Source organism: Schistocerca cancellata, unplaced genomic scaffold (genome assembly GCF_023864275.1).
Source record: "Schistocerca cancellata isolate TAMUIC-IGC-003103 unplaced genomic scaffold, iqSchCanc2.1 HiC_scaffold_466, whole genome shotgun sequence".
In the NCBI taxonomy this organism is placed as follows: Eukaryota; Metazoa; Arthropoda; class Insecta; order Orthoptera; family Acrididae; genus Schistocerca; species Schistocerca cancellata.
This window is the reverse complement of record NW_026046483.1, coordinates 15,754-32,594: the sequence shown is the minus strand read 5'-3', so window position 1 is coordinate 32,594 and position 16,841 is coordinate 15,754. Positions and strand designations below refer to the sequence as shown.

Here is a 16,841-nt window from a genome sequence, read left to right as displayed (position 1 = left end):
AGAAGTCGGCGCCCGCCCTGCAATGCCCCCTGTCGTTGCATATTCCACCCGCCTTATATCCTCCCCATGTCTGACTCACTACCCTAAATGACACTGCAGTCGACGTGCTTATTACTATCGCTTTTCGAAGAACCAAGGCGCAGTATTCTAGTGTCGAACCGGTATTGCAAATTTGGTTTAAGCAAAAATTTATTGTGTGGTCGAGCGACACCCTCGACTCGCGCTTCCTACATGATCGCTTCTTGCGAGGAATAATTCCTAGCGCGCCGATGGCTTCAGAGTTGGTCTTCTCGAAGTTTTGCTTCCGCACTGCATTCCGCAATCTTTTCGTTATGAGCTTCGGTTTCCCGACTTTCTTGTGTTTAGTGCGTTTGGCTTCTCTTAACCCTTAGCCACCGCTCGCCGAAATTTCCACGCTGTCATATGTCGATCTGCAGAGCTCGATGAAGGCATCGCGGCCATTCCTGAGCTCATGGAACGGCCGAATCTGTAGTTGTTTCCAGATCTCTCCCACACAACAGCCTCCCAGTAGCTTGGATTACAGGAGTACGCCACTACTCCCAGCCGCTGATTCACGTTTGAAAGCAGAATGACATGAGCTACGCGCAGCTCCGTTTTTTTTTTTTTTTTTTTTTTGGTGTCTGACCTACTTTGAAAGACTTTGTAGTCGATTTACTTACTACTATCGCTGTTGGAAACCAGGTGATACCACACAGTATTCTAGAGACGATCAGGCAATGAAAATTTAGAATAAGTAAAACAGTATCAAAAGAAGTTGTGTGGTGGAGCAGCACATGCAATTTACGCTTCCTAGATAATCGTTACTGGATAGAATAATTCTTTTGTCTGCGGCGTCTTCAGTATCCGTCTTCTGTAAATTTTACTTGCAGTATATTGTGCAATCTTTTCGTTATGAGTTGGTGCTTGGTTTCCCGATGTTCTTTTGTTTAGTGCATTCGCCTTCTCTTAACCCTGAGAAACCACATACCGAAACTGAGGCACTGCCGGCTGTTCATAAGCAGTGTTCGATGAAGTTATTTCGCTTTTTATTCGTTGCCTTTAATATTCTTCTCATCAGTGGTGAGTGCTGCCTGCAGAAAGCGTTTATCTTGCGAATTCACGTAAAAGTTTGTGTTCCCTGTGAGGTCCACTACCTGGGATTAACTTGACTGCTCCAGGCAGGTGGCTCGTTGGTCTAGGGGTATGATTCCTGTTTTGGGTGCAGGAGGTCCCGGGTTCAAATCCCGGACGAGCCCTGCCATTTTGACCGTGCTGAAGAGTAGGTGGAACTCAGCCCCGGTTGCAGCTCCTCAATGAAGAGTAGACGCCTGTTATAGCACGTGGATATAACAAGAATGCGGCACCAGTAAAGTACGTAGGTGGAATTCGGTAGAAACGCAGACGGTAATTTTGCATGCAACGGAAAACAAGGTTGTCTTTGCGGAATATGTGCACCGTGAGTGGAGATTAAGCTTAATTGTGCGACAGTCTACCCTCATCTTACTAACGACGGCAACAACAAAGGGGTGGTGGCATGTAAGATTGAGAGTGGCCAAGAGTTTCTCATTATTAGTTAGCATCACACTTTGACAGAGCTGTGACAAGGCGAGTAGGGTGAGCTCAGGAAAGCCAGTAGCAAGCGCACTTGAAGTAGCCCTGAAGAACCGGATTATAAATTTTGCCAGCCATAATGGAGCTAGGGGCGTTCTCAGTTACCAAATACCGGTGCAATAAGAGAGCAACAGTATTTGACAGTAAAATGACGCCCTATCCGTCTAGCATACGGCATTGCTTGTCTCTGCATACGCGGACGTGAGGTCATCTCGGAAATGAAATCCGAAATATAGATTAAAATTGTTGTGTTCCCGCCCGGGATCGAACCGGGGACCTTCTGCGTGTAAAGCAGACGTGATAACCGCTACTCCACGGAAACGACGGTTCGTTTCGTGTACCACCCGGAGACTCGTAATAGCAACAGTTTTTCTTCTGTGTTAGCAAGGGCATCGGCTACGAGCTCCCTCCGATTCGTGAAGTTCCTATAGTAAAAGACGTCGATGAAAACAATCCAACCGCGACAGACAGGGAGAACGCTGGGTGAGCTGCAGCCCTACAGGGTGAGACCATCAAAGGTGGCGTCATTCACATGCAGTGCGTTTTCGGAACGGACAGGCTCGTTGGTCTAGCGGTATGATTCCCGCTTCGGGTGCAGGAGGTACAGGGTTCAAATCCCGGACGAGCTCTTGCGTTTTGTACAACGGTGTGGTAACAAATCGCATGGCGGCGGCTGTTTCGCGCATTTCCAGGCCTCCAAGTCAGCGCTAAAATCCGACAACCAGTTCTGAAACAGTTTCATGTTTCATTTGAGCCATGTGCACCCTGCTGGTGGAACGTTTGAAGTTGATTTAAATGGTCACAGCAGAGATCGTAGCAAGTGTCTTGCTGAGTGCGACGAAAACGGGTTTCCGCCCGCAATCGAACCGGGGACCTTCTGCGTGTTAGGCACGGCGCCTGGGCTCGGCGGCAGCTGCTGCTCTTTCTTTCCTTACGAGATACCGTCGATTCGCGCAGTCGTTATTGCAAAAGATGTCACCAAAGGCAATCGCTTCGTTAGCGGCACGGTGCCTGGGCTCGGCGGCAGGCTCGGCGGCAGCTGCTGCTCTTTCTTTCCTTACGAGATACCGTCGATTCGCGCAGTCGTTATTGCAAAAGATGTCACCAAAGGCAATCGCTTCGTTAGCGGCACGGTGCCTGGGCTCGGCGGCAGCTCTACATGGAGGCACCAGCAGCCCAGCCAGGCCGCCGCCGGCACCGGCGCGCCGCAGCGCAAGAAGTCGGCGCCCGCCCTGCAATGCCCCCTGTCGTTGCATATTCCACCCGCCTTATATCCTCCCCATGTCTGACTCACTACCCTAAATGACACTGCAGTCGACGTGCTTATTACTATCGCTTTTCGAAGAACCAAGGCGCAGTATTCTAGTGTCGAACCGGTATTGCAAATTTGGTTTAAGCAAAAATTTATTGTGTGGTCGAGCGACACCCTCGACTCGCGCTTCCTACATGATCGCTTCTTGCGAGGAATAATTCCTAGCGCGCCGATGGCTTCAGAGTTGGTCTTCTCGAAGTTTTGCTTCCGCACTGCATTCCGCAATCTTTTCGTTATGAGCTTCGGTTTCCCGACTTTCTTGTGTTTAGTGCGTTTGGCTTCTCTTAACCCTTAGCCACCGCTCGCCGAAATTTCCACGCTGTCATATGTCGATCTGCAGAGCTCGATGAAGGCATCGCGGCCATTCCTGAGCTCATGGAACGGCCGAATCTGTAGTTGTTTCCAGATCTCTCCCACACAACAGCCTCCCAGTAGCTTGGATTACAGGAGTACGCCACTACTCCCAGCCGCTGATTCACGTTTGAAAGCAGAATGACATGAGCTACGCGCAGCTCCGTTTTTTTTTTTTTTTTTTTTTTTGGTGTCTGACCTACTTTGAAAGACTTTGTAGTCGATTTACTTACTACTATCGCTGTTGGAAACCAGGTGATACCACACAGTATTCTAGAGACGATCAGGCAATGAAAATTTAGAATAAGTAAAACAGTATCAAAAGAAGTTGTGTGGTGGAGCAGCACATGCAATTTACGCTTCCTAGATAATCGTTACTGGATAGAATAATTCTTTTGTCTGCGGCGTCTTCAGTATCCGTCTTCTGTAAATTTTACTTGCAGTATATTGTGCAATCTTTTCGTTATGAGTTGGTGCTTGGTTTCCCGATGTTCTTTTGTTTAGTGCATTCGCCTTCTCTTAACCCTGAGAAACCACATACCGAAACTGAGGCACTGCCGGCTGTTCATAAGCAGTGTTCGATGAAGTTATTTCGCTTTTTATTCGTTGCCTTTAATATTCTTCTCATCAGTGGTGAGTGCTGCCTGCAGAAAGCGTTTATCTTGCGAATTCACGTAAAAGTTTGTGTTCCCTGTGAGGTCCACTACCTGGGATTAACTTGACTGCTCCAGGCAGGTGGCTCGTTGGTCTAGGGGTATGATTCCTGTTTTGGGTGCAGGAGGTCCCGGGTTCAAATCCCGGACGAGCCCTGCCATTTTGACCGTGCTGAAGAGTAGGTGGAACTCAGCCCCGGTTGCAGCTCCTCAATGAAGAGTAGACGCCTGTTATAGCACGTGGATATAACAAGAATGCGGCACCAGTAAAGTACGTAGGTGGAATTCGGTAGAAACGCAGACGGTAATTTTGCATGCAACGGAAAACAAGGTTGTCTTTGCGGAATATGTGCACCGTGAGTGGAGATTAAGCTTAATTGTGCGACAGTCTACCCTCATCTTACTAACGACGGCAACAACAAAGGGGTGGTGGCATGTAAGATTGAGAGTGGCCAAGAGTTTCTCATTATTAGTTAGCATCACACTTTGACAGAGCTGTGACAAGGCGAGTAGGGTGAGCTCAGGAAAGCCAGTAGCAAGCGCACTTGAAGTAGCCCTGAAGAACCGGATTATAAATTTTGCCAGCCATAATGGAGCTAGGGGCGTTCTCAGTTACCAAATACCGGTGCAATAAGAGAGCAACAGTATTTGACAGTAAAATGACGCCCTATCCGTCTAGCATACGGCATTGCTTGTCTCTGCATACGCGGACGTGAGGTCATCTCGGAAATGAAATCCGAAATATAGATTAAAATTGTTGTGTTCCCGCCCGGGATCGAACCGGGGACCTTCTGCGTGTAAAGCAGACGTGATAACCGCTACACCACGGAAACGACGGTTCGTTTCGTGTACCACCCGGAGACTCGTAATAGCAACAGTTTTTCTTCTGTGTTAGCAAGGGCATCGGCTACGAGCTCCCTCCGATTCGTGAAGTTCCTATAGTAAAAGACGTCGATGAAAACAATCCAACCGCGACAGACAGGGAGAACGCTGGGTGAGCTGCAGCCCTACAGGGTGAGACCATCAAAGGTGGCGTCATTCACATGCAGTGCGTTTTCGGAACGGACAGGCTCGTTGGTCTAGCGGTATGATTCCCGCTTCGGGTGCAGGAGGTACAGGGTTCAAATCCCGGACGAGCTCTTGCGTTTTGTACAACGGTGTGGTAACAAATCGCATGGCGGCGGCTGTTTCGCGCATTTCCAGGCCTCCAAGTCAGCGCTAAAATCCGACAAACCCAGTTCTGAAACAGTTTCATGTTTCATTTGAGCCATGTGCACCCTGCTGGTGGAACGTTTGAAGTTGATTTAAATGGTCACAGCAGAGATCGTAGCAAGTGTCTTGCTGAGTGCGACGAAAACGGGTTTCCGCCCGCAATCGAACCGGGGACCTTCTGCGTGTTAGGCACGGCGCCTGGGCTCGGCGGCAGCTGCTGCTCTTTCTTTCCTTACGAGATACCGTCGATTCGCGCAGTCGTTATTGCAAAAGATGTCACCAAAGGCAATCGCTTCGTTAGCGGCACGGTGCCTGGGCTCGGCGGCAGGCTCGGCGGCAGCTGCTGCTCTTTCTTTCCTTACGAGATACCGTCGATTCGCGCAGTCGTTATTGCAAAAGATGTCACCAAAGGCAATCGCTTCGTTAGCGGCACGGTGCCTGGGCTCGGCGGCAGCTCTACATGGAGGCACCAGCAGCCCAGCCAGGCCGCCGCCGGCACCGGCGCGCCGCAGCGCAAGAAGTCGGCGCCCGCCCTGCAATGCCCCCTGTCGTTGCATATTCCACCCGCCTTATATCCTCCCCATGTCTGACTCACTACCCTAAATGACACTGCAGTCGACGTGCTTATTACTATCGCTTTTCGAAGAACCAAGGCGCAGTATTCTAGTGTCGAACCGGTATTGCAAATTTGGTTTAAGCAAAAATTTATTGTGTGGTCGAGCGACACCCTCGACTCGCGCTTCCTACATGATCGCTTCTTGCGAGGAATAATTCCTAGCGCGCCGATGGCTTCAGAGTTGGTCTTCTCGAAGTTTTGCTTCCGCACTGCATTCCGCAATCTTTTCGTTATGAGCTTCGGTTTCCCGACTTTCTTGTGTTTAGTGCGTTTGGCTTCTCTTAACCCTTAGCCACCGCTCGCCGAAATTTCCACGCTGTCATATGTCGATCTGCAGAGCTCGATGAAGGCATCGCGGCCATTCCTGAGCTCATGGAACGGCCGAATCTGTAGTTGTTTCCAGATCTCTCCCACACAACAGCCTCCCAGTAGCTTGGATTACAGGAGTACGCCACTACTCCCAGCCGCTGATTCACGTTTGAAAGCAGAATGACATGAGCTACGCGCAGCTCCGTTTTTTTTTTTTTTTTTTTTTTTTGGTGTCTGACCTACTTTGAAAGACTTTGTAGTCGATTTACTTACTACTATCGCTGTTGGAAACCAGGTGATACCACACAGTATTCTAGAGACGATCAGGCAATGAAAATTTAGAATAAGTAAAACAGTATCAAAAGAAGTTGTGTGGTGGAGCAGCACATGCAATTTACGCTTCCTAGATAATCGTTACTGGATAGAATAATTCTTTTGTCTGCGGCGTCTTCAGTATCCGTCTTCTGTAAATTTTACTTGCAGTATATTGTGCAATCTTTTCGTTATGAGTTGGTGCTTGGTTTCCCGATGTTCTTTTGTTTAGTGCATTCGCCTTCTCTTAACCCTGAGAAACCACATACCGAAACTGAGGCACTGCCGGCTGTTCATAAGCAGTGTTCGATGAAGTTATTTCGCTTTTTATTCGTTGCCTTTAATATTCTTCTCATCAGTGGTGAGTGCTGCCTGCAGAAAGCGTTTATCTTGCGAATTCACGTAAAAGTTTGTGTTCCCTGTGAGGTCCACTACCTGGGATTAACTTGACTGCTCCAGGCAGGTGGCTCGTTGGTCTAGGGGTATGATTCCTGTTTTGGGTGCAGGAGGTCCCGGGTTCAAATCCCGGACGAGCCCTGCCATTTTGACCGTGCTGAAGAGTAGGTGGAACTCAGCCCCGGTTGCAGCTCCTCAATGAAGAGTAGACGCCTGTTATAGCACGTGGATATAACAAGAATGCGGCACCAGTAAAGTACGTAGGTGGAATTCGGTAGAAACGCAGACGGTAATTTTGCATGCAACGGAAAACAAGGTTGTCTTTGCGGAATATGTGCACCGTGAGTGGAGATTAAGCTTAATTGTGCGACAGTCTACCCTCATCTTACTAACGACGGCAACAACAAAGGGGTGGTGGCATGTAAGATTGAGAGTGGCCAAGAGTTTCTCATTATTAGTTAGCATCACACTTTGACAGAGCTGTGACAAGGCGAGTAGGGTGAGCTCAGGAAAGCCAGTAGCAAGCGCACTTGAAGTAGCCCTGAAGAACCGGATTATAAATTTTGCCAGCCATAATGGAGCTAGGGGCGTTCTCAGTTACCAAATACCGGTGCAATAAGAGAGCAACAGTATTTGACAGTAAAATGACGCCCTATCCGTCTAGCATACGGCATTGCTTGTCTCTGCATACGCGGACGTGAGGTCATCTCGGAAATGAAATCCGAAATATAGATTAAAATTGTTGTGTTCCCGCCCGGGATCGAACCGGGGACCTTCTGCGTGTAAAGCAGACGTGATAACCGCTACACCACGGAAACGACGGTTCGTTTCGTGTACCACCCGGAGACTCGTAATAGCAACAGTTTTTCTTCTGTGTTAGCAAGGGCATCGGCTACGAGCTCCCTCCGATTCGTGAAGTTCCTATAGTAAAAGACGTCGATGAAAACAATCCAACCGCGACAGACAGGGAGAACGCTGGGTGAGCTGCAGCCCTACAGGGTGAGACCATCAAAGGTGGCGTCATTCACATGCAGTGCGTTTTCGGAACGGACAGGCTCGTTGGTCTAGCGGTATGATTCCCGCTTCGGGTGCAGGAGGTACAGGGTTCAAATCCCGGACGAGCTCTTGCGTTTTGTACAACGGTGTGGTAACAAATCGCATGGCGGCGGCTGTTTCGCGCATTTCCAGGCCTCCAAGTCAGCGCTAAAATCCGACAACCAGTTCTGAAACAGTTTCATGTTTCATTTGAGCCATGTGCACCCTGCTGGTGGAACGTTTGAAGTTGATTTAAATGGTCACAGCAGAGATCGTAGCAAGTGTCTTGCTGAGTGCGACGAAAACGGGTTTCCGCCCGCAATCGAACCGGGGACCTTCTGCGTGTTAGGCACGGCGCCTGGGCTCGGCGGCAGCTGCTGCTCTTTCTTTCCTTACGAGATACCGTCGATTCGCGCAGTCGTTATTGCAAAAGATGTCACCAAAGGCAATCGCTTCGTTAGCGGCACGGTGCCTGGGCTCGGCGGCAGGCTCGGCGGCAGCTGCTGCTCTTTCTTTCCTTACGAGATACCGTCGATTCGCGCAGTCGTTATTGCAAAAGATGTCACCAAAGGCAATCGCTTCGTTAGCGGCACGGTGCCTGGGCTCGGCGGCAGCTCTACATGGAGGCACCAGCAGCCCAGCCAGGCCGCCGCCGGCACCGGCGCGCCGCAGCGCAAGAAGTCGGCGCCCGCCCTGCAATGCCCCCTGTCGTTGCATATTCCACCCGCCTTATATCCTCCCCATGTCTGACTCACTACCCTAAATGACACTGCAGTCGACGTGCTTATTACTATCGCTTTTCGAAGAACCAAGGCGCAGTATTCTAGTGTCGAACCGGTATTGCAAATTTGGTTTAAGCAAAAATTTATTGTGTGGTCGAGCGACACCCTCGACTCGCGCTTCCTACATGATCGCTTCTTGCGAGGAATAATTCCTAGCGCGCCGATGGCTTCAGAGTTGGTCTTCTCGAAGTTTTGCTTCCGCACTGCATTCCGCAATCTTTTCGTTATGAGCTTCGGTTTCCCGACTTTCTTGTGTTTAGTGCGTTTGGCTTCTCTTAACCCTTAGCCACCGCTCGCCGAAATTTCCACGCTGTCATATGTCGATCTGCAGAGCTCGATGAAGGCATCGCGGCCATTCCTGAGCTCATGGAACGGCCGAATCTGTAGTTGTTTCCAGATCTCTCCCACACAACAGCCTCCCAGTAGCTTGGATTACAGGAGTACGCCACTACTCCCAGCCGCTGATTCACGTTTGAAAGCAGAATGACATGAGCTACGCGCAGCTCCGTTTTTTTTTTTTTTTTTTTTTGGTGTCTGACCTACTTTGAAAGACTTTGTAGTCGATTTACTTACTACTATCGCTGTTGGAAACCAGGTGATACCACACAGTATTCTAGAGACGATCAGGCAATGAAAATTTAGAATAAGTAAAACAGTATCAAAAGAAGTTGTGTGGTGGAGCAGCACATGCAATTTACGCTTCCTAGATAATCGTTACTGGATAGAATAATTCTTTTGTCTGCGGCGTCTTCAGTATCCGTCTTCTGTAAATTTTACTTGCAGTATATTGTGCAATCTTTTCGTTATGAGTTGGTGCTTGGTTTCCCGATGTTCTTTTGTTTAGTGCATTCGCCTTCTCTTAACCCTGAGAAACCACATACCGAAACTGAGGCACTGCCGGCTGTTCATAAGCAGTGTTCGATGAAGTTATTTCGCTTTTTATTCGTTGCCTTTAATATTCTTCTCATCAGTGGTGAGTGCTGCCTGCAGAAAGCGTTTATCTTGCGAATTCACGTAAAAGTTTGTGTTCCCTGTGAGGTCCACTACCTGGGATTAACTTGACTGCTCCAGGCAGGTGGCTCGTTGGTCTAGGGGTATGATTCCTGTTTTGGGTGCAGGAGGTCCCGGGTTCAAATCCCGGACGAGCCCTGCCATTTTGACCGTGCTGAAGAGTAGGTGGAACTCAGCCCCGGTTGCAGCTCCTCAATGAAGAGTAGACGCCTGTTATAGCACGTGGATATAACAAGAATGCGGCACCAGTAAAGTACGTAGGTGGAATTCGGTAGAAACGCAGACGGTAATTTTGCATGCAACGGAAAACAAGGTTGTCTTTGCGGAATATGTGCACCGTGAGTGGAGATTAAGCTTAATTGTGCGACAGTCTACCCTCATCTTACTAACGACGGCAACAACAAAGGGGTGGTGGCATGTAAGATTGAGAGTGGCCAAGAGTTTCTCATTATTAGTTAGCATCACACTTTGACAGAGCTGTGACAAGGCGAGTAGGGTGAGCTCAGGAAAGCCAGTAGCAAGCGCACTTGAAGTAGCCCTGAAGAACCGGATTATAAATTTTGCCAGCCATAATGGAGCTAGGGGCGTTCTCAGTTACCAAATACCGGTGCAATAAGAGAGCAACAGTATTTGACAGTAAAATGACGCCCTATCCGTCTAGCATACGGCATTGCTTGTCTCTGCATACGCGGACGTGAGGTCATCTCGGAAATGAAATCCGAAATATAGATTAAAATTGTTGTGTTCCCGCCCGGGATCGAACCGGGGACCTTCTGCGTGTAAAGCAGACGTGATAACCGCTACACCACGGAAACGACGGTTCGTTTCGTGTACCACCCGGAGACTCGTAATAGCAACAGTTTTTCTTCTGTGTTAGCAAGGGCATCGGCTACGAGCTCCCTCCGATTCGTGAAGTTCCTATAGTAAAAGACGTCGATGAAAACAATCCAACCGCGACAGACAGGGAGAACGCTGGGTGAGCTGCAGCCCTACAGGGTGAGACCATCAAAGGTGGCGTCATTCACATGCAGTGCGTTTTCGGAACGGACAGGCTCGTTGGTCTAGCGGTATGATTCCCGCTTCGGGTGCAGGAGGTACAGGGTTCAAATCCCGGACGAGCTCTTGCGTTTTGTACAACGGTGTGGTAACAAATCGCATGGCGGCGGCTGTTTCGCGCATTTCCAGGCCTCCAAGTCAGCGCTAAAATCCGACAACCAGTTCTGAAACAGTTTCATGTTTCATTTGAGCCATGTGCACCCTGCTGGTGGAACGTTTGAAGTTGATTTAAATGGTCACAGCAGAGATCGTAGCAAGTGTCTTGCTGAGTGCGACGAAAACGGGTTTCCGCCCGCAATCGAACCGGGGACCTTCTGCGTGTTAGGCACGGCGCCTGGGCTCGGCGGCAGCTGCTGCTCTTTCTTTCCTTACGAGATACCGTCGATTCGCGCAGTCGTTATTGCAAAAGATGTCACCAAAGGCAATCGCTTCGTTAGCGGCACGGTGCCTGGGCTCGGCGGCAGCTCTACATGGAGGCACCAGCAGCCCAGCCAGGCCGCCGCCGGCACCGGCGCGCCGCAGCGCAAGAAGTCGGCGCCCGCCCTGCAATGCCCCCTGTCGTTGCATATTCCACCCGCCTTATATCCTCCCCATGTCTGACTCACTACCCTAAATGACACTGCAGTCGACGTGCTTATTACTATCGCTTTTCGAAGAACCAAGGCGCAGTATTCTAGTGTCGAACCGGTATTGCAAATTTGGTTTAAGCAAAAATTTATTGTGTGGTCGAGCGACACCCTCGACTCGCGCTTCCTACATGATCGCTTCTTGCGAGGAATAATTCCTAGCGCGCCGATGGCTTCAGAGTTGGTCTTCTCGAAGTTTTGCTTCCGCACTGCATTCCGCAATCTTTTCGTTATGAGCTTCGGTTTCCCGACTTTCTTGTGTTTAGTGCGTTTGGCTTCTCTTAACCCTTAGCCACCGCTCGCCGAAATTTCCACGCTGTCATATGTCGATCTGCAGAGCTCGATGAAGGCATCGCGGCCATTCCTGAGCTCATGGAACGGCCGAATCTGTAGTTGTTTCCAGATCTCTCCCACACAACAGCCTCCCAGTAGCTTGGATTACAGGAGTACGCCACTACTCCCAGCCGCTGATTCACGTTTGAAAGCAGAATGACATGAGCTACGCGCAGCTCCGTTTTTTTTTTTTTTTTTTTTTTGGTGTCTGACCTACTTTGAAAGACTTTGTAGTCGATTTACTTACTACTATCGCTGTTGGAAACCAGGTGATACCACACAGTATTCTAGAGACGATCAGGCAATGAAAATTTAGAATAAGTAAAACAGTATCAAAAGAAGTTGTGTGGTGGAGCAGCACATGCAATTTACGCTTCCTAGATAATCGTTACTGGATAGAATAATTCTTTTGTCTGCGGCGTCTTCAGTATCCGTCTTCTGTAAATTTTACTTGCAGTATATTGTGCAATCTTTTCGTTATGAGTTGGTGCTTGGTTTCCCGATGTTCTTTTGTTTAGTGCATTCGCCTTCTCTTAACCCTGAGAAACCACATACCGAAACTGAGGCACTGCCGGCTGTTCATAAGCAGTGTTCGATGAAGTTATTTCGCTTTTTATTCGTTGCCTTTAATATTCTTCTCATCAGTGGTGAGTGCTGCCTGCAGAAAGCGTTTATCTTGCGAATTCACGTAAAAGTTTGTGTTCCCTGTGAGGTCCACTACCTGGGATTAACTTGACTGCTCCAGGCAGGTGGCTCGTTGGTCTAGGGGTATGATTCCTGTTTTGGGTGCAGGAGGTCCCGGGTTCAAATCCCGGACGAGCCCTGCCATTTTGACCGTGCTGAAGAGTAGGTGGAACTCAGCCCCGGTTGCAGCTCCTCAATGAAGAGTAGACGCCTGTTATAGCACGTGGATATAACAAGAATGCGGCACCAGTAAAGTACGTAGGTGGAATTCGGTAGAAACGCAGACGGTAATTTTGCATGCAACGGAAAACAAGGTTGTCTTTGCGGAATATGTGCACCGTGAGTGGAGATTAAGCTTAATTGTGCGACAGTCTACCCTCATCTTACTAACGACGGCAACAACAAAGGGGTGGTGGCATGTAAGATTGAGAGTGGCCAAGAGTTTCTCATTATTAGTTAGCATCACACTTTGACAGAGCTGTGACAAGGCGAGTAGGGTGAGCTCAGGAAAGCCAGTAGCAAGCGCACTTGAAGTAGCCCTGAAGAACCGGATTATAAATTTTGCCAGCCATAATGGAGCTAGGGGCGTTCTCAGTTACCAAATACCGGTGCAATAAGAGAGCAACAGTATTTGACAGTAAAATGACGCCCTATCCGTCTAGCATACGGCATTGCTTGTCTCTGCATACGCGGACGTGAGGTCATCTCGGAAATGAAATCCGAAATATAGATTAAAATTGTTGTGTTCCCGCCCGGGATCGAACCGGGGACCTTCTGCGTGTAAAGCAGACGTGATAACCGCTACACCACGGAAACGACGGTTCGTTTCGTGTACCACCCGGAGACTCGTAATAGCAACAGTTTTTCTTCTGTGTTAGCAAGGGCATCGGCTACGAGCTCCCTCCGATTCGTGAAGTTCCTATAGTAAAAGACGTCGATGAAAACAATCCAACCGCGACAGACAGGGAGAACGCTGGGTGAGCTGCAGCCCTACAGGGTGAGACCATCAAAGGTGGCGTCATTCACATGCAGTGCGTTTTCGGAACGGACAGGCTCGTTGGTCTAGCGGTATGATTCCCGCTTCGGGTGCAGGAGGTACAGGGTTCAAATCCCGGACGAGCTCTTGCGTTTTGTACAACGGTGTGGTAACAAATCGCATGGCGGCGGCTGTTTCGCGCATTTCCAGGCCTCCAAGTCAGCGCTAAAATCCGACAACCAGTTCTGAAACAGTTTCATGTTTCATTTGAGCCATGTGCACCCTGCTGGTGGAACGTTTGAAGTTGATTTAAATGGTCACAGCAGAGATCGTAGCAAGTGTCTTGCTGAGTGCGACGAAAACGGGTTTCCGCCCGCAATCGAACCGGGGACCTTCTGCGTGTTAGGCACGGCGCCTGGGCTCGGCGGCAGCTGCTGCTCTTTCTTTCCTTACGAGATACCGTCGATTCGCGCAGTCGTTATTGCAAAAGATGTCACCAAAGGCAATCGCTTCGTTAGCGGCACGGTGCCTGGGCTCGGCGGCAGGCTCGGCGGCAGCTGCTGCTCTTTCTTTCCTTACGAGATACCGTCGATTCGCGCAGTCGTTATTGCAAAAGATGTCACCAAAGGCAATCGCTTCGTTAGCGGCACGGTGCCTGGGCTCGGCGGCAGCTCTACATGGAGGCACCAGCAGCCCAGCCAGGCCGCCGCCGGCACCGGCGCGCCGCAGCGCAAGAAGTCGGCGCCCGCCCTGCAATGCCCCCTGTCGTTGCATATTCCACCCGCCTTATATCCTCCCCATGTCTGACTCACTACCCTAAATGACACTGCAGTCGACGTGCTTATTACTATCGCTTTTCGAAGAACCAAGGCGCAGTATTCTAGTGTCGAACCGGTATTGCAAATTTGGTTTAAGCAAAAATTTATTGTGTGGTCGAGCGACACCCTCGACTCGCGCTTCCTACATGATCGCTTCTTGCGAGGAATAATTCCTAGCGCGCCGATGGCTTCAGAGTTGGTCTTCTCGAAGTTTTGCTTCCGCACTGCATTCCGCAATCTTTTCGTTATGAGCTTCGGTTTCCCGACTTTCTTGTGTTTAGTGCGTTTGGCTTCTCTTAACCCTTAGCCACCGCTCGCCGAAATTTCCACGCTGTCATATGTCGATCTGCAGAGCTCGATGAAGGCATCGCGGCCATTCCTGAGTTCATGGAACGGCCGAATCTGTAGTTGTTTCCAGATCTCTCCCACACAACAGCCTCCCAGTAGCTTGGATTACAGGAGTACGCCACTACTCCCAGCCGCTGATTCACGTTTGAAAGCAGAATGACATGAGCTACGCGCAGCTCCGTTTTTTTTTTTTTTTTTTTTTGGTGTCTGACCTACTTTGAAAGACTTTGTAGTCGATTTACTTACTACTATCGCTGTTGGAAACCAGGTGATACCACACAGTATTCTAGAGACGATCAGGCAATGAAAATTTAGAATAAGTAAAACAGTATCAAAAGAAGTTGTGTGGTGGAGCAGCACATGCAATTTACGCTTCCTAGATAATCGTTACTGGATAGAATAATTCTTTTGTCTGCGGCGTCTTCAGTATCCGTCTTCTGTAAATTTTACTTGCAGTATATTGTGCAATCTTTTCGTTATGAGTTGGTGCTTGGTTTCCCGATGTTCTTTTGTTTAGTGCATTCGCCTTCTCTTAACCCTGAGAAACCACATACCGAAACTGAGGCACTGCCGGCTGTTCATAAGCAGTGTTCGATGAAGTTATTTCGCTTTTTATTCGTTGCCTTTAATATTCTTCTCATCAGTGGTGAGTGCTGCCTGCAGAAAGCGTTTATCTTGCGAATTCACGTAAAAGTTTGTGTTCCCTGTGAGGTCCACTACCTGGGATTAACTTGACTGCTCCAGGCAGGTGGCTCGTTGGTCTAGGGGTATGATTCCTGTTTTGGGTGCAGGAGGTCCCGGGTTCAAATCCCGGACGAGCCCTGCCATTTTGACCGTGCTGAAGAGTAGGTGGAACTCAGCCCCGGTTGCAGCTCCTCAATGAAGAGTAGACGCCTGTTATAGCACGTGGATATAACAAGAATGCGGCACCAGTAAAGTACGTAGGTGGAATTCGGTAGAAACGCAGACGGTAATTTTGCATGCAACGGAAAACAAGGTTGTCTTTGCGGAATATGTGCACCGTGAGTGGAGATTAAGCTTAATTGTGCGACAGTCTACCCTCATCTTACTAACGACGGCAACAACAAAGGGGTGGTGGCATGTAAGATTGAGAGTGGCCAAGAGTTTCTCATTATTAGTTAGCATCACACTTTGACAGAGCTGTGACAAGGCGAGTAGGGTGAGCTCAGGAAAGCCAGTAGCAAGCGCACTTGAAGTAGCCCTGAAGAACCGGATTATAAATTTTGCCAGCCATAATGGAGCTAGGGGCGTTCTCAGTTACCAAATACCGGTGCAATAAGAGAGCAACAGTATTTGACAGTAAAATGACGCCCTATCCGTCTAGCATACGGCATTGCTTGTCTCTGCATACGCGGACGTGAGGTCATCTCGGAAATGAAATCCGAAATATAGATTAAAATTGTTGTGTTCCCGCCCGGGATCGAACCGGGGACCTTCTGCGTGTAAAGCAGACGTGATAACCGCTACACCACGGAAACGACGGTTCGTTTCGTGTACCACCCGGAGACTCGTAATAGCAACAGTTTTTCTTCTGTGTTAGCAAGGGCATCGGCTACGAGCTCCCTCCGATTCGTGAAGTTCCTATAGTAAAAGACGTCGATGAAAACAATCCAACCGCGACAGACAGGGAGAACGCTGGGTGAGCTGCAGCCCTACAGGGTGAGACCATCAAAGGTGGCGTCATTCACATGCAGTGCGTTTTCGGAACGGACAGGCTCGTTGGTCTAGCGGTATGATTCCCGCTTCGGGTGCAGGAGGTACAGGGTTCAAATCCCGGACGAGCTCTTGCGTTTTGTACAACGGTGTGGTAACAAATCGCATGGCGGCGGCTGTTTCGCGCATTTCCAGGCCTCCAAGTCAGCGCTAAAATCCGACAACCAGTTCTGAAACAGTTTCATGTTTCATTTGAGCCATGTGCACCCTGCTGGTGGAACGTTTGAAGTTGATTTAAATGGTCACAGCAGAGATCGTAGCAAGTGTCTTGCTGAGTGCGACGAAAACGGGTTTCCGCCCGCAATCGAACCGGGGACCTTCTGCGTGTTAGGCACGGCGCCTGGGCTCGGCGGCAGCTGCTGCTCTTTCTTTCCTTACGAGATACCGTCGATTCGCGCAGTCGTTATTGCAAAAGATGTCACCAAAGGCAATCGCTTCGTTAGCGGCACGGTGCCTGGGCTCGGCGGCAGGCTCGGCGGCAGCTGCTGCTCTTTCTTTCCTTACGAGATACCGTCGATTCGCGCAGTCGTTATTGCAAAAGATGTCACCAAAGGCAATCGCTTCGTTAGCGGCACGGTGCCTGGGCTCGGCGGCAGCTCTACATGGAGGCACCAGCAGCCCAGCCAGGCCGCCGCCGGCACCGGCGCGCCGCAGCGCAAGAAGTCG

General features: G+C 49.6%; 12 non-coding genes across 12 annotated transcripts; 6 read left to right on the top strand and 6 right to left on the bottom strand.

Moving 5' to 3' along the window:
• Positions 1-1,184: 1,184 nt before the first annotated feature.
• Trnap-ugg (transfer RNA proline (anticodon UGG)) lies at positions 1,185-1,256 on the top strand. Its single transcript has one exon. It is a non-coding gene; the product is annotated as a tRNA-Pro (tRNA).
• Positions 1,257-1,860: 604 nt separating this feature from the next.
• Trnav-uac (transfer RNA valine (anticodon UAC)) lies at positions 1,861-1,933 on the bottom strand. The gene has a single exon. It is a non-coding gene; the product is annotated as a tRNA-Val (tRNA).
• A 2,078-nt stretch (positions 1,934-4,011) lies between these two features.
• On the top strand, positions 4,012-4,083 carry Trnap-ugg (transfer RNA proline (anticodon UGG)). Its single transcript has one exon. It is a non-coding gene; the product is annotated as a tRNA-Pro (tRNA).
• A 604-nt stretch (positions 4,084-4,687) lies between these two features.
• Positions 4,688-4,760, bottom strand: Trnav-uac (transfer RNA valine (anticodon UAC)). The gene has a single exon. It is a non-coding gene; the product is annotated as a tRNA-Val (tRNA).
• Positions 4,761-6,841: 2,081 nt separating this feature from the next.
• On the top strand, positions 6,842-6,913 carry Trnap-ugg (transfer RNA proline (anticodon UGG)). Its single transcript has one exon. It is a non-coding gene; the product is annotated as a tRNA-Pro (tRNA).
• Positions 6,914-7,517: 604 nt separating this feature from the next.
• Trnav-uac (transfer RNA valine (anticodon UAC)) lies at positions 7,518-7,590 on the bottom strand. Its single transcript has one exon. It is a non-coding gene; the product is annotated as a tRNA-Val (tRNA).
• Positions 7,591-9,666: 2,076 nt separating this feature from the next.
• On the top strand, positions 9,667-9,738 carry Trnap-ugg (transfer RNA proline (anticodon UGG)). Its single transcript has one exon. It is a non-coding gene; the product is annotated as a tRNA-Pro (tRNA).
• Positions 9,739-10,342: 604 nt separating this feature from the next.
• Trnav-uac (transfer RNA valine (anticodon UAC)) lies at positions 10,343-10,415 on the bottom strand. Its single transcript has one exon. It is a non-coding gene; the product is annotated as a tRNA-Val (tRNA).
• A 1,951-nt stretch (positions 10,416-12,366) lies between these two features.
• On the top strand, positions 12,367-12,438 carry Trnap-ugg (transfer RNA proline (anticodon UGG)). The gene has a single exon. It is a non-coding gene; the product is annotated as a tRNA-Pro (tRNA).
• Positions 12,439-13,042: 604 nt separating this feature from the next.
• Positions 13,043-13,115, bottom strand: Trnav-uac (transfer RNA valine (anticodon UAC)). Its single transcript has one exon. It is a non-coding gene; the product is annotated as a tRNA-Val (tRNA).
• Positions 13,116-15,191: 2,076 nt separating this feature from the next.
• Positions 15,192-15,263, top strand: Trnap-ugg (transfer RNA proline (anticodon UGG)). The gene has a single exon. It is a non-coding gene; the product is annotated as a tRNA-Pro (tRNA).
• Positions 15,264-15,867: 604 nt separating this feature from the next.
• Trnav-uac (transfer RNA valine (anticodon UAC)) lies at positions 15,868-15,940 on the bottom strand. Its single transcript has one exon. It is a non-coding gene; the product is annotated as a tRNA-Val (tRNA).
• Between the last annotated feature and the right edge of the window lie 901 nt (positions 15,941-16,841).